At 40.7% G+C, this 16,803-nt stretch overlaps 1 long non-coding RNA gene across 1 annotated transcript; it reads left to right on the top strand.

Annotated features, from left to right (window-relative positions):
* The first annotated feature begins 1,240 nt into the window (after window positions 1-1,240).
* On the top strand, window positions 1,241-9,896 carry LOC128811647 (uncharacterized). The gene is made up of 3 exons (XR_008438415.1): window positions 1,241-1,468; window positions 8,754-8,919; window positions 9,781-9,896. It is a non-coding gene; the product is annotated as an uncharacterized LOC128811647 (long non-coding RNA).
* The last annotated feature ends 6,907 nt before the right edge of the window (window positions 9,897-16,803 follow it).

Genomic DNA, 16,803 nt, shown 5'->3' with positions numbered 1-16,803 from the left:
CTATTTTTATTGCATAGTACGTAGTTTGTACCTGCATGTGTATTGTGTGTTATTGTCTATCTGTTTAAAATCAGTAATTGCTAGTAATACTGGGACAACCCGGCGTGGTACTGGAGGAGTTTGCTTTTGGAGTGGTTTCTCAATATTTTTTTTTTCTTTTGCTGCTTTTCCAACCTGCCCCAGATCGGCTGGGGGGGGGAGGTGTGAGGTGTGGGGGGAGGGAAGGAGAGTGTGTGTGTGTGTGTGTGTGTGTGTGTGTGTGTGTGTGTGTGTCTGCCATCGGCTGAGATTGTTCACTGGTGGAGAAAAGCAAACTACAATGCGAAGGTTTATTCTATGTTTAACACGCGTAGGCTTTGAATAGAAAGTAGGCGAGGCCTGGCCTGGGGAGGCTCCTACCCACAGGTTGGCAGAAGGAGGGGAGATATCCCTACTTCCCACAGGTTGTTAGGAGAAGGGGCACAGATCCCTACTTCCCACAGGTTGTTAGGAGAAGGGGCAGAGATCCCTACTTCCCACAGGTTGGCAGGAGGAGGGGAGAGGTCCCCACTTCCCGCAGGTTGGCAGGTGGAGATATCCCCACTTCCCACAAGTTGGCGGGAGAAGGGGAAGAGATCCCCATTTCCCACAGGTTGGCAGGAGGAGGGGAGAGATTCCCACTTCCCACAGGTTGGCGGGAGGCAGGGAAGGAGCCCCCACTTCCCAGAGGTTTCACGGAGCAGCCGAGAAAAGTTGGACTCGCAGAGGAGGGGGTAAGCGCCTCCATCTCCTATGTTCCATCTGTGGCAGGTTTTTTCAAGATTTTAAGTGAGGAACGGCTCCCGGACTCCCGGGGCCGCTCCGCAAACGAGGAGGTCACGGCACCCGTGACAGAAGAGAGGGACTGGCCGCTCTGAAAGGAGCCGAGGTGACTCCAGCCATTGCCCTGGTAATGGCCATGGGGCGGGGAGCGGTCCTTGCTCCGACGTGGGCAGGCGCGCTCCCCGCCCCTGGGCCCCGCCCGTGCCGGCCCGGAGCGAGCCGGGAGTGTGAAATCTGCGAGCGGGAGCCTCAGAGCCTCAACACCCTGGGCCGCAGCGATTTTGCTGCTGCGGGGCACGGGAGAACAGGCAGAGTTGAGCCGCTCGAGGAAGCTGATGTCACCTTTGTAGGCGGGGGCGACTCTACCGCAGTTTCCACAGTAACGAGTTTTGTTTTAGAGAGGCCCGAGAGCGGCTGAGAGCAGCGACACGGCCCGAGAGCGGCTCTGCCCGCATCGCGCGTCCGTCCCCGGGCCCTGCGGCGGGCAGCGAGCGCTCTTTGTCTGCGCTGTTAGACAAACAAAACGAAAGCACCGGGCCCAAGGAACAGGGAGCCGTTTTCCAAGCTTTCTTAAAACAGGCTTTAAGTAAGCAGAGTCCTGTATTAACAAATACCTTAGAATAGAAACTGAGCCAAGATAACTGAAAAGGCTGTTAGTGCCAGAAGGGTAAGAGATATAAGACCTTTCTTTCAGCCTTTGAAATATGAATTAGAAAATTTATCAGTGATTTATCAGTTTCTCTATTTGCCAAACTCTCCTAAGAAGGATTCATTGGGTTTTTGTAAAAAGGAAGAGGGTAGCAGATAGTTTAGGATGGTTTACTGAATGAATATATACAAATATATACAATAGTATATACACCTAAAGTATTTATGGCTGTTAGCCATTATAATTTATTGAGATTGGAGATGATTGATGGTAGGCTTTGCCTTTATATCATGTTTCTGTACATTATGTATAACAAAACTTTCATCAACCTGGCTAAACAAGAAGATGCTTGGTCAACAATGCATTATAAGTACCTTAAATGTAATTTTAAACTGAATCAGCTACTTTATAAGAATCTTCTAGGAGGTCAATGAAGTATCAGTTCCACGAATAATTTATGTAACATCCTAAGTGATCAGATAATTATTCCCAAATGTGGATGTTTGACCTCATCATGATTGTGTTTATTCTGAGTCCTCCCCTCCTTCCCCCAACCCCAGCATTCAATCAAAGCACAAATGAAGAATGTACAGCTGGCCATGAGTCATCCTAATGGCGACAGCTCAGTGAGCCACAGCTCTGAATAGGGGCTGATCATGATACTTCTTGGTAGAAGCAATCTTCTGAATGGTCATTCTGGTATTTTTGTACCAAGTATGAGAGAGGTCCATGTTGGTCACACCTCCAGGTTGTTTTGCTGTACTGGGAACAGTGTTCCCTGCTAATCTTCCAACAAATAGTTGATGATGAATTCATTCATCTGTGACAGTTGGCAAAAAAACCCCAAACACAATAATTTTACATATCCAAACAGTATTCACAATGATCAAATAATCTTCTCTATAATAGGATAAGGAAAAAAAAAGAACACCAAACCAAACAATCAAACAAAACTTCTACCATTTTCAGTTTGTCCTGGTGAGGATGAGGTTAACCTGCCGATGCCTTCCAATCTCCAAATAAACTTTCAAAAAGCAAAAATGACCCAGTGAAAATCCTTCTTTTATCTTGAAAGATATAATTTCACTAAATTCCCTGTACCTAAGGGGTTTGGAGGAAGAAAACTAGGCTGCTTTCCATTGAAGTGTGATGTAACTCCTGCAGATACCTCTGGCAAGCAATATAAAGTACCCCAGCTAATTAAATTCAGTACTGTCAGTTTCCTCAGCAAAGATAGAAAGCAACAGATCAGATGTAACTTCACTACCTAAGAGAACTCTGAAGGGCTTCACTGTATTTTTTATGTCTGAATTATACTGTCTTACTCATTTGTCTACTGAAGAAATTCAGAGAAAACAAGCTCAGCTGGAGGTATGGAAGTCAGCCCTGCAGGCAGAAGATCATGGAACAGATCCCACTGGAAGAAATTTTGAAACATATGGAAGACAGGGAGGTGATTAGAGACAGCAAGCCTGACTTCACCATGGGCAAATTGTACCTTACTAATCTTCTGGCCTTCTATGATGGAGTGGCTCCATTGGTAGACAATGGAAGAGTGATGGATGTCATCTGCCTGGAATTTTGTAAGGCTTTTGATACGGTTCCCTAAATCATTTTTTTCTGCTACATTGGAGAAATACAGATTTCAGGACTGGACTGTTCAGTAAATAAGGAATTGCCAGAGTGGCTGCATTCAAAGAGTTGTGGTCAATAGCCCAGTGTCCAACTGGAAACCAGTGAGAAGTGATGTTACCACTCAAGGGACTGAATTGGGACCAATACAATCTAATATTATAACATTTCAAATCAAACAACACTGACAATGGGACTGAGTACGGCCTCAGAAACTTTGCTGATAACATCACACTGAGGGGTGCAGTTGATTGGTTTGAGGGAGGGGATGGCACCCAAAAGTACTTTAAAAGACTGGGCTCATATGACCCCCATGAAGTTCAAAAAACCCAAAGGCAAGGTCTTGCACCTGGTCAGGCTGGGTGAGGAATGGATAGAGAGGATGCAAAGGGACATGGGATGTTGGTAGATAAAAGCTTGGACATAAACTGACAATGTGCACTTGTAGGCAGAAAACCAATAATACCTTGAGTTGCATAAAAACAAATGTGACAACAGGTTGAGGGAGGTGATTATCCTCCTCTGCTCTCATGGTATCCCACCTGGAGCACTGCATCCAGCTCAAGCAAAGCATGGACCTATTGGAGCATCTGCAGAGAGCACAACAAAAAATGTTAGAGGGCTAAAGCTCCTAAAGCTTTTCTCCTATGAAGACAGGCTGAAAGATTTGGGGTTATTCAGCTTGGAGAAAAGAAGGCTGCAGGGAGACTTTATTGCAGCCTTTCAAGACTTAAACTGGGCCTGTAAGAAAGACCAAGAGAGGCTTTTTGCAAGGTCCTGTAGTGACAGGAGGAGGTGCAGGGGTTTTAAACTGAAAGAGGGTAGATCCAGACTGGACATAAGAAAGGACAAAAAGGGGTAGTGAGACACTGTAAGAGATTTCCCAGATAATCTGTGAATATCCCATTGCTGGAAGTCTTCAAGGTCAGGTGTCATGGGGCTTTAAGCAACCTGATCTAGTGAAGAGTGTCCCTACCCATGTCAAGGTGGTTGGCATGGATGATATTTAAAGGTCTTTTATTGTCCAAACAATTCTATGAAGTGTTGCTTCAGCCTATGGGGGAGTGTATGCACAACAGAATGGACAGTTTGAACTGTATGTCTTTATCTTAATTTTTATCTGATGTAGGTAATCCCTCAGAAAGCTGAAAGAAATGATGGAATTCAAAGAGAATGAGGAAGAGGAAAGGGAAAATAGCAACATAGAAAATAGTATTTTGAATCCCATGATATTCTAGTCCAAAAAGTATGTCACTTCTGGTCTTCTGTGCATGGCTCTGATTACTTTGGGTCAGCCTGTCAAAGATATTTGGCACCCAATTAAATTTACAAATTAGGTGGGTACTGAAGTATTATTAATTGCAAGTCTTCTCAGCATTTAAGATGTCTATGAAAAGCCTAGCAAGTACCTATTTGCATAATCAGGAGTCTAAACAGCTTTGGAAAATATGCCTTTAACCTCTAAAACAGATTTTGAGAGAACCAAGAGCAGGCAGAAATGGTCAAATAGAACAACTAATAACATGGAAGAGGATATGGATTTTAAGGAAGAAGAGATAGATGTGATGACAAAAACAAAGTTCTGACTGTTAGAAAAAGGGAGGTTTTATTTAATCTATCAGAATAAATAACCAAATAAATAAAACATAAAACCTGGCATATATAGAGGTTACTATCCACAGAAGCTCTCCCTATTAAAAATTTGCATCTTTTCTTGGAGTGCGTTTGCCACAATATGTGTAAGATAGTACTTTTCAAAGTAAAACAAACTTCACAGTTTTTATATACATGATAATCATCACAAATTACAGTTACGTGGGTTCAAAAAACCAGACCTGCAAAACCAACTAAATAAACCTCTCACCTTTTGATGTGTATAATACCCATTACTCTTACAGCCTGCAAAGGCAATCACAAACTAATGGAGTTAAGGGAAAGGTTCCTCTATGGTTCAGTTACTTCATCTTTGTCAACATTTCTTGTGCTTTGTGAATACTGATATTGGTGTTCAGCACTGACAGAGATTAGATATGATCTTAATGGACCCTGTCCAGGCTCCTCCAGCACAGAAAATGTCATGTTTACATGATGGTTTTTGATCTTCCCCTGCTCAGTAACATGGCTGGTGAAGGATGCAGTGGAGGGGTGGTGACAGTCCTGGCTAAGGGGTGTCCATTGGATAGAAGGTGAGGGGGGGAAGCAGAATGGAACAGACATCCTATTGTAGGAGAATGGATGCAAAGACAACAGGAACATTTTAGAGTGGCTGAAATTTATAATCATTGACTTTAATGATTCCCAAATTGCTGAGGTTGAGACAATCTTCCTGAGTGTTGATGTTGATCTGGCTTTGCACAAGTGATTTAATGCCTTTATACTTCAGTCACTCTAATACCCCATCCCCAACACATATATTCTTCTAGCACCAGTTCAGCCATGTGGTGAGATTGGATCTCCTCTTGCTCCCTGCATTTCCTCTATTTCTTTTTGCTCACATCTCTACTACACCAGTTCATTGCATTGGTGTTGATCCTTCTTTCTTTCTGTCCATCAGTTTCTTCTTATTTCTCATCTGCTGCCTAACACACTCAAGGCATGTTAAGTAATTATTTTTGCTTTTTGTAAAAAAAAAAAAAAAAAAAAAGAAGTAAGAAAAAAAATAGAGAAGGTGTCTAATTTTCGTCCTATTCTCCTGCACTGCAAGAAACCACTTTTTTCCCTTCCCAAGGCAGCACAAACAAGAGCAGACCTTTCTGAGCTATTCATACCTCCAAGTCAGGACCATAAAGCCCACATTGCCTTACTTTGGGCCATTGGGTCATCTAACACAGGCATAGTTTACAGGATGGAAATGTTTTTTGATAATTTCAGTGCTAAATTAGCATTGAACATGACTTAATAAATCAAGCAGTTTCCTGTCTTCTACAGGAGAAAGGCATTCACTTTTCTTACAATAGATGTAATCATTCAAAAAAAGTAATTTTGATGACAGTTCCAAGAGTTCTTGCAATGACACTGGCACAGTGTAGAATTTCATGTTAAGATTAGTTCTCCTACATTCTACTTTCACCTAGCATCCCAGCTCTCAAAAGCATCTTACCTTTGTTCTTTTACCTTAATTGACCAGTCATTTCTAACCCACCTTCACCTTAGAAACAATGCTTTGCTCTGCTTAGGCTTCCTGGTCTCCTGTTATTTCTTTGGGTCCACCAATTAAGGTACTTTTGTACTTTTGCCCTGGCTGCAGTGTGGAGTTGAACACCTGTTCCACTTCCCCCAGACGTTTGCAAAGCAATCTCCAGTTGCATAGAGCTCCTTAATGCAGAAACACAACTAGCTCTGAGGATAGCAGCTGAAATAGATGCAGACTATTCTCAAGTTCTTCTACAGAGCACTCCCAGAAATACCTGTGTTTGCTCCACCAGACTAACTAGAAAAAGCTTAAAAGAAAACCCACTGGCAACAACTTCTACTGCAGGCAGAGGCTGCATCTCTCCATTTAGAAATCTCCTTGTTCTCACTAGTGTAGCTTAATTTCAGGCTGCCTGAGAATGTGAAAGCCACTCACATCTGCAATTGCACAAAAAAAAAATCCCTACTACCCCTTCTTTGAAATTAGAGGTCAGAGCAGATGTTTTCAAGAGAGCTATCAGACAGTGTATAAATTCTGGTTTGATTTACAGATCTTGCTGGCACAGTTCTGTCAGTGGCATTACCTTCAGTTATTCCTGCACAATACTTAAGTGCAATAAAACCTAATCCAAAGGCAAAAAAAAAAAAAAAAAAAAAAGTCTTCCAGGACATCAAAGCTTTGTCACTGCCATGAGAAAATGTAATATCCAGCTTTAACTCACTCTAGATCATTACAATCCAACAAATAACACAGGGAAAAAGCCAGAGAGACAAATACTTGGAGAGAAATAATGCCTTATTACAGAAGTGGAAAGATTTTCACTGCCTGTTCCTTTGTCTTTTATAAAAATATATCTCCTGATGCTGATGTTATACATTTATACTGAGAGTCATCTGAACACTGAGGTCCTGGCTATAATGTATAAATAAAGATACAAGTACTATGGGAAAGTGACGATCTCCTACACAGGTCTTTAGGTTTTTGTTTTGTTTAAAGTATTTTTATGAAAAATTACCCAAACATGTCTCTTTTCAATATTTTAGTAGGGCAGAGGGTGTAGAAATGATGCAGGGCATTAACAAACAGAAGTTTGTGCCTAACTCTTTCTCCCAGCCCCATCTCTAACACATTTAAAAAGAAACCCTCACATATAATACCATAGTAGGAACAACTGGCTGAAGAAAAGACAGTCCTTGGGAAAAATATCCTGAAGTCAAGGAAATAGTAGGCCAGATTTTTATCTGTTGTGTGTGTAGTAAAATGTCTTCATTAAAGGAAATTAATTATGCCTATTTTTTACCCAGTAGTCACATCCATTGTGAGTCTCAGGAGCAGATGTTGCTTCCTCTATCTCACTAGAGAAAAAGAAGTCCCTTTCCTATTCCTGGATAGATAATATAAAGATCTTCAATGGAAAAAAGTTAAATGGATGAGAACATTTAAACAAATATGTGATAAAGACAAGGTACTTAATTTTATTTTTGGTGATAGCACCACTGTCTGCAAACCATCTCATAGCTGCTGAGTGAACAGCTGGATCAGCATTCTCAAACTAGGAGAGAGAGATTTACCTGAACTTTTCTGAACAAACCTGCATATAACTGAGCAAATTTTTTTTATTTTATCAAAATTAATGCTTGGTGGAAACTTAAAATATTCCTATTCCTACAGATCTGGAGGTAAGCTTCCTGGGGTCAAGATTATCAAATTGCCTTTACAAAGAGAGATGTCAGTGTTGGATAGGAGGTCCAGTTCCTCCCTGTTCTCTTTCCACAGACAATTCCAGCTGAAGTCACGTTCACAGTGACCATTTATCAAGTGAGCAGAATGAATAAAACTGGGTTCTGGTGGGCGGTTTAACTCCATGGCAGGTTGCCCCTTCTCTGGCTTTCAATTCCTTCCCCTGAAATTAAGCCTGTAGTAAAAGTGACCTGTCTCTCCTCATCCTTAAGAGGAGACCGTGAGTCCCAGGTGGTTTCAGGAGCTTTTGAGTTTCTTTTACGTATCTCCCTAAAAACAACGCTTGATATCTGATTTTTTAAAAAATTATTTACTTGTGCCTCAGGAGAGCCCACCTTTTTTGCAGTTCCTTTCTGTTCCACTCAGGTGTGCTGGAAAATGGGGAGTCCGAGTGCTCGGAGCAAAGGTCAGTGAAGCATCTGCTCTCCCAGTCTTGTTATTACCAGCATGCTCTTGCCCAGCTTCTGTTGTTCCGGAAATCTTTCAAGCATATAATGGGTAAAGTTGCCTCATATCTAAACCTTCAGCTCCAGCTGACACCTCAGTAATTTGTTTCCCATAGCAACTCATTTGGGATTCTTGACCTTGATGGAATGGCTAATGTGGCCATGTGGCCAACTCGGCTTCAGTGCTGCAGAGAGCTTGCTAGCAAACCACGACAAGTGCATTTGTTTTTGTGTTTGGTGCCTTCATTTTATTAACCCTAGTTTGCTCTGGTTTCAGCAACAGTGGGTAATAGCAAAAGCTTTCTCTCCAATCTCTTAGTTTTAAAAAGAGACACGTTTCTTGTTTTAACAGGTTGATATAAAATCAGACACTGAGGGCACCTGCATTTTCTGAAGGTTAGATGGAATCAGGGTGTTTCTGGTTTAATTCCAACATCTCTTATAAGTTCCTTATGAGCAGCATTGCTTACTTTGCAGAGGCAAGACAAGAGCCAAGCAAATCCAGAACACAGTTAAATGTAAGTATTTCTGAGGATGGTTGTAGTATAAATCAGCTGGATGAAGTTCACATTCACTTTTATTCCTTTATAAGAAAGTCTATCAGCTATATAATTAAGGAAGCAGTTTCTTATTGTCAATTCCCCATTGTCTTAAATAAGCCATGATTTCAAAAATACATTAAAATTAAAATTTTTCCCTTTTTTAAAAGTAGATAATGTTTTTAGGATTTGTAAAAAAAGTATTTTTATGAGAGAAACATTCTTTATTTTTTCCCTGAAAAACAGGAGCAACAGAAAATTGAAAAAAAAGAAATATTTTGCCAGAAGATCAGAAAATTTCTATTTAGAAATGCTTTAAGTGAACTTATGAGCCAGTCAGTCCACTAGACTTCAGCTCTTCATGTCATGGAATGAATTTCCTGTTTGACTAAAATAACCAGAATATAGAGATTATCGTTTAATAGATTAGACAGCCTGGATGAAAAAATGTGTTAGAATATCATGAACAAAAGAATTTGTCATGGAGTTTGACTCACAAATAGGAAGAGGATATATCAGGTATCAGATATTTAACTCGCATAAAGCAGAGAGACAGCCTTACTAGATTTATTAATTAAAAAAAAAAAAAAAAAAAAAAACAAACAAATCAAACAGCCACAGGTTCTTTCCTCTTAATGAGATGCTGTTGAAAAAGAGAGAAATATATAACTGAAAATATTTCCAACATTATGTGTTTGGTGACTCCATTTGGAAAAAAAAAAAAACAAAAACCAAACTTGTATATTAAGCTGATTATAAAGAAAAAAGTATTTTTTGATTTAAGAAAGAGAATGCATGTTTGCATGTATGTGTGTGACAGGGAACATATTTCCTCCTCAGAGCTACACCAGGATTTACTGACAGAAAGGGGTCTTGGATACTGCTGTCACATCCACTTGGAATCTGTCCAAGCAGCCCGGCTAAAGGGGAGCGACAGGCAGCGGGGGTCACCCCTGTGTGATTCCACAGATCTCCAGGTAGTGCCTCTGGAGGAACAACAGACAGCGAATCCACTGAAGTAAAGAGGCTGACTCTTGTTGGGGGTAACAGTCCAGAAGTTTATTAGGGACTCTTCCAAGCCCAAACTGCTTCCAGGAAAACCAACAGCAAGAGCCCCAAGAGACCCTCGACAACATTTTATAAATGGGGGAGTGGAAAGGGGAGGGGATGTCTCAACGGCCAATTGGGTAAACTTGGGGAGTGGTTCCCAGGATAATTGACAAGGGTAACAACATATCAGGGAAGATCAGGGGAGGAACCCTGGTTCTCGTCCAGTCACTTGAGGCCCTTGATGGAAGTTTCCAGACGGTTGGGATGGGACGTCAGCTGACGGACAAGGCACCAGGGAGGGGACGCAGGAATGACTAAGCATCTGTGCTGAGTCAGGGGGCAGACTTCGGGAGGATGAGGTGACTTAGGACTTAGGACATGGGTGAGACCATTGGGGTAAAAATGGTGTACAGGAATAAACCATTCATATAACATAGGCATAACCAAACACAATACAACAACTCCACCTTTTTGTTTTAAAAAGGAAGGAGGGAGCACTTAATTCTAAAAAGAAGTGAACTCAACATGGGGCAGGTATTCAGAATCTGGATATAAATCTCCAAACCTTGGTTGTTGAGTTGGAGCCATTTCTTGCTGGTAGCTCTTCTGATGGTGTTTCTTCTGGTGGCGTAGAGATGGAAACTTGGTTTACTTCCACAGTGGTGTTAACTAAATTAACGATCATTCTTTTTAGAACAATACAATAAACCCAACAATAGTGATTAAAAGAATAAACAAAACTAAAATTCCAGTTCGAAATAAAGATTGAACAGTCAGGTGACAGACAAGGCACCAGGGAGGGGACACAGGAATGACTAAGCATCTATGCTGAGTCAGGGGGCAGACTTAGGGAGGATTGACGTGGGTGAGACCATTGGGGTAAAAAGGGGTTACAGGGATAAACCATTCATACAACACAGGCATAACCAAACACAATACAACAAGATACTGTAGGGGAAATGAGTTTCAGATCCTGTGTTAATGAATGATGAGGTAATGAATGGTTAAACTCTGCTTCGTGCAACTGTTTCCCTGTGCAATCCTTGAAATTTCTTATGCTACAAAAGTAACTGTGAAAAAAAAAACCCACACAAAAATAGAAAGAAAAAAGTGAACAGAGCTGAAGCCATCATGCAACATCCATCATACCCACAGGATAAAAACAGTGAGCAGCCTGTGAACAATAATTGTAACATAGACTACAGTCAGCAGAACAGCTGGAATGAGAAATCAATTATTCAGCTAGAAAAGACAATGTGCAATTATTAAATTATGAGTAATTAGTATATGCTGGCTTACATCTTACAAGCCTGCGCTTTGAGAAATGCTGTGACTCGGCAAGGAAAGCAACAGAAAGATTTCCTGGGTCTGCCCTGTGCCATTGTTTAGCAAACAAAAGACCCTCAGAGAGCACAGAGCTTTCTGCTTACACAGCTACGATGCCTATCCAGCCATGTTTGTGAAGCTGGCTTGCAAGTGGAGTAACAAAATTCCATCACCTCTGTACAATAATACAAATAATATGTACTTAATACCTTTCAAGCCAGAGGAAGTAACATTCTTTATACAAAATCAGTAGCAGCAAAAAAACCCCATCCTATATCCCTATGTCCTAACTCTTGTCTTGGCTACCTCACTGTAGTGCTCCTTCAGCACTCTCTTTCTTCCAAAATAGTGCATGTGATGTACTGATTCATCAAGGGTGTTAATTATCTAGGTCTGAACTAAGCCAATGCTTGAGTTTCCTAACTTTACCTCTAGCAAATTAGGTCACCTTTACTTTGTCCTTTATTCTGTAGTACACACCCCTTTTTACTGTTACCTACCTATTACTTTTGATTTTAAAAGAAAAAAAAAAACCTGAACAACAGTGACAATGACAAAATAAAAAGCCAAATAACTTTTCCTTATTCTTTTGTGGAACCAGAAGGCTACCCAGAGTGAGAGAAGGACAATGTTTTTTTATACTCACAGCAAATCTTGCACTGTTAGATCAGCTGGGCACAGTTTCACAAATCAGTGCCACATGGAAACATGCATATGTTCTGAAAAGCACCATGTCATTTACACAGTTCAAGTGGGTGCAGGTGAAAATTAAACAAACATCAGCTCTAAGCACCTTCTTGGCTTTCCTTGCGTTTTAACAGATTGGCCTATGGTGTACAGAAAAGACTATTGTTACTTTTAATCTCCTTTCAGTGTAGGGAGCTACTGTTCTCTCTCCTGCACTGATAACACACAAATTGCTTATCCTCCAAAGCAGCCTTCACCTGACCACCAACTGCACTCTCCTCTTGCCAGGCTTCTGAAAATCTCTTCCCACTTGTTTTTCAGTCTGTTGTGTTCAGCTTAAGGCATTTCTGTGGCCCCATACAGATGGAGAATTAAAAAGGATCTTTTTTTTTTTTCCTTTTTCTTCTGCTGCTCCCCTCCCTGCTTTCTTGTCTGTCTGTGAGGTGAAAATCCACTGGGGGAAAAGGAAAGAAAAAAACAGTGATGGTACTAGCATGACAACTAAAGCTCCAATTTCAAATCACATTGTGAAGGTTCACATGTGCTATGAAATAATTTGAGGGCACAAAGGAGTCCAGATTCTCAGTAGTGGAACCTGGTGATATCTCAAAATCTGCCACCATCGCTCCTGGCTTGTTCAGCTGAAGCCATTTGGCAACAGCTAATATATAACTTTCTGAAAATACAAGTTTCCTCTCTTTCTTTAACTCTGGTCACCACATAAGTCAATGAGAAATCCTTATCCTGAATGCTGTGTAGACATCTTCTGATTAAAAAAAAAAAATAAATAAAAAATTGAGAAGATATGTAACAAAAGGTAAAAAAAAAAAAACAAACAAAATTAAAAACAGAAAGATTATTTCTGAACAACAAAGACAATAAAAACATGTTATGGAAAATTGCAGGAAAACAAGCAAAATAAGGGTATTTTTTTCTTTATGTAAAGAAAATGTTTCTCTATGTAAAAATAAACTGGAAACCAAAAAAATTAGAGGTATCAATTTATTAAAAGAAAATATATGGAATTTAGGGGTTTTTTTCTCCGTGTAATTAAAGAGATTGAAGTAATTGGAGTGGGAAGAAGTTATATGCTTTTTACTTAGGGGAACTAAATCACAGTAAAATCCTGCCAGGCAAGTTTGATTTACTAGTTCAGTTGAAACTCATGTGGCTTCCTTAATGTTGAATATTGCTTAATATTAGGTATTAATGATGCCTCGTGATGAGCACACAGTGAAAGGCATCAAGACCTCCACTGAATTAAATGAACTCTTCAGAAACTCTGATGCTGCAGAGAAGGGACCCAACTTCAGATCCTCAGGATTCACTCCCTGCTCTCCTGTGGAAACTTTTTAGCTGGAAGTCAGGATCAGCGAGGCACAGGCAGGAGCTTCTCTGCCTCTCTGGCACAGCAGTGCAAAGAATGAGTCTAAGGACAAGTCAAAGGAATGATCTTAAGAATGGCTTAGCTGTGTCCCCAAGATGAGAAGCAGGGACTCAGAGGGGTGGCTGCCAGGCCCAGGCACAGCTGATGAGTATTCCCAGAGCTCTGTCTATGCTGCTGTCTGCCCCTGCAGTTACCGCGAGCGTGTGCCGAGGCGCTGATTTGCAGTAAAGGAGGAGTGTGGCTCGTCACCTGAGCAGTGGTGTGGGCTGTGGAAAGCCTTCTGTGGGAGATGATTCATCCTGACACCTATGTTAGCATGATGATATGTTTTTCCAGAGATGTCCCAAGCACTTTACCATGTGCCAATCCCATTCCTTGGGAAGACTTTAAATAAACTGAGTCAGACAAAAGTCAGTCTGGTTTCTAGGGAAATATGACAAGGTCAGAGCAGTGATATCCTGTCACTGAGAAGTGGATAGGGCATGACTGGAGCAAGTTTGCATTTGTATTCCTGTGTCTGGGCACACAGATGGAAGGGAGTAGGAAATTCTGTTGTCTTTGTTCTTTATGGGTCAGACTGAACCATCCCAGCCCCTGCAAAGCCCCTGTGCCTGCAAAGTACCATCAGGCACTATCAGACTGGGGAGTGGGAAGGGGCAGTCCAGGGGTGAGATGGACAGGACAAGAGTGAGGTCCTCATACCCTACATTAAATAAGCAGAATTACTCTATTTTCCTATTATCCGCGTGTAGTGGTTTGCAACAGCACCTGCTCCAAATGATGTGGCTACTCTTTGAAGGGAGAAAAATATGCACTTGGCACACTTATACCACTCAGCAGCTCAGGTCTATCTCCTTGACTGGCAGTGTCAGAGTGACCTGAAAGGAACACCTGGTTTCTGGAAGCCAAAGCAAGGTGGGTGTAAGAGTTCTGTTGTGACTGGAGGAGGGTTGGCTGTGGCCTCATGTCTTACAAAAACTAGAGTTGCACCTAGAATGGCTGGAAATTTCAAACATGAGTATCCTGGTGATGACCAGAGGGGATAAGCAGCTTGTTCCTGAGTTTTCAAAAATCAAGGCAGAAGGATGAAATAAAAAAGTTGGTTGTGTTCTGATATTAGATCACCTGGCCAGAGCATGATGCTAAGGTCACAGGTTTATCTCCATATGGGCCATTCACTTGGGCATAAGAGTTGGACTTGATGGGTCCCTTCCAACTGAGACTGTTCTGTGATTCTGACACAGTCAACTTGAGCAGCTATAGTCTTCCAGCTGCCTTCAGAAACAAACTGAAGAGCATGGTGAGGGCCAGGGCTAGGATGCCCTCATTTCTTTCTGACCATCCTCCAGAAGCTGCAGCAGCATTGCTAACCAAAGGGTACTACTGCCAAAAGAGTGAAAATTTAGCCTCATGTCCAAAATTTGTTGCAATTCCCTACTTTTAAAAAAATCTGTTTGTTTTCAGCTACCAGGCACCCTTGTAGTCACCCAAAACCTGGCCATGCAAACCAAGTAAAGCCAGAACTGTTACTCCCTTAATGCACTTGGCAGCATCCTAACATACAACTTCATGTTGATACGACAATTTACAGAGTGCAAAAGTGAATCACAAGCATCAGAATGATGCATTTAAATAGAGGTGATTTTAGACAAAATGTCTGTACTTAATTTCCTAATGAGGGAGGTAGGTTGGGTTGAAATAGACTTCCTAGTTTTGGGCTCAAGTACTTTAAAACCAGAGTTTAAAACCAGAGACATGTTCTATGTAAATATGTAGGTCCAAGACAAATCCTACTTATGTAATCCTGAGAAAATAAATAGTGAGATAATTATGGAAAGTCAATAGGCAATTTTAAGGGTCACAGTAGTTTCAGTTAGTTTTTTTAGACAAATTAAAAAAACTCAAAAAATAAATCTGAAAAAGGAATTTGGCATTTTTACCTGATTTTGAATAAAGTAGTTTGAAGTGATTTTGTCTTAATTTTTAAATATCCAAAAGTTGTAGAAAGCTAAGATAACATCTAGTGTTTTACATTGGGATTAAGCAAAAATTTTATCTCTTCCAAGAGAATTTGTTTTTTATGGATTTTGGTTCACAAAATGTTTATGCAGAACAATTTTTTATGCACATTATTCATTTTCGGGGGGGGGGGGTGAGGAGGGAGCAGGGGTTTGTGAGTCTACTCAATGTGAAGAAGTATTTGTGTAGTAATACATTTTGGTGAATTTATTATTCTATATAGCTAGCAGAACAGCTGCTCTTCGCCCTGGTGTCCCATGACAGGATGCATGGGAACAGCTCAAAGCTGCATCAGAGGAGGGTCAGTCTTGACATTAAGAAGCTTCACAGAGAAGGTGGCCAAACACTGAAGCAAGTTTCCTAGAGATGTGGTCAATGCCCAAGGCCTGTCAGAGGCTTGCCTGTTTAGAGGCATTTGGACAATTGCCTTATCAACCTGCTTTATCTTTTGATCAGACCTGAATAAGTCAGGCAGATGGGCTCACCAGGAAGATGATTGTTGAAGGTCCTTCCAACTAATCTCAACTATTCTATTCTATTCTATTCTATTCTATTCTATTCTATTCTATTCTTTCATTTTCTACTGTGACTGTTTCCATGGAATTGCTAAGAATGTCCATTTCTATAAACTATTTCATGCACAAAATTCTGCCAAGTTCATCAACATCATTTAGTTCAGAACAGTGGCCTTTATGGAGTAATATCCTAATGATTCAAGAGTGTCAGAATATTACAGACCATGTGTTTTTTCTAAAAGAAAGACCCAATGTATATATATTGTTCTAGTGTATTTCTGAGATACATCTGCTGCTTGTGGCAAAAGGAATTGGGCCATCTATTTAGTTTTAATTTTGTGATTATATGAAGGATATGGAAAAAGATGGAGTGCTAATTTATTCTAAGCACTTTTGTTGACATACAGGTTGCTAAAAAAGCTGGAAAGTCAGATCAGTTTTATAAGCAATTAAATGGGGTCTGTTGAAAGGTAATTAATTTTATGGTAGAGGTAAAGCAAGGTGGTGCTATAATATTCTTATATCTCTGATGATAGGAGGAAAAGAGTTCACTGACTATTAAATGTTTCCAAGTGTTCAGGTTCCATAGCATTATTTATATTTCAGGTCTGTTCACTGTTTTGCTATTAAATGTGGATGGTTAAATGTGCAATTTATTCACGCTCTGATGGATATTTTATATACCATGGTCTTGATGAAAATTAGCTGTTCACTTAATAGACAGAGACTATCTTCTGCTCATTAGCAATGTGACCAGCAGATGTGTATCAGGGAAAGCAAATCTCCTTCTGATTTCCAGAGAAGATGAGGGAAGAAAAGACTGATAATGAGCCATAGCTGGTTTTCTTAAAGACTGAATATAGAAAAGTTGAGAATGCA

Source organism: Vidua macroura, chromosome 1 (genome assembly GCF_024509145.1).
Source record: "Vidua macroura isolate BioBank_ID:100142 chromosome 1, ASM2450914v1, whole genome shotgun sequence".
Taxonomy (NCBI): domain Eukaryota; kingdom Metazoa; phylum Chordata; class Aves; order Passeriformes; family Viduidae; genus Vidua; species Vidua macroura.
This window is presented reverse-complemented; position numbering and strand designations above follow the sequence as displayed.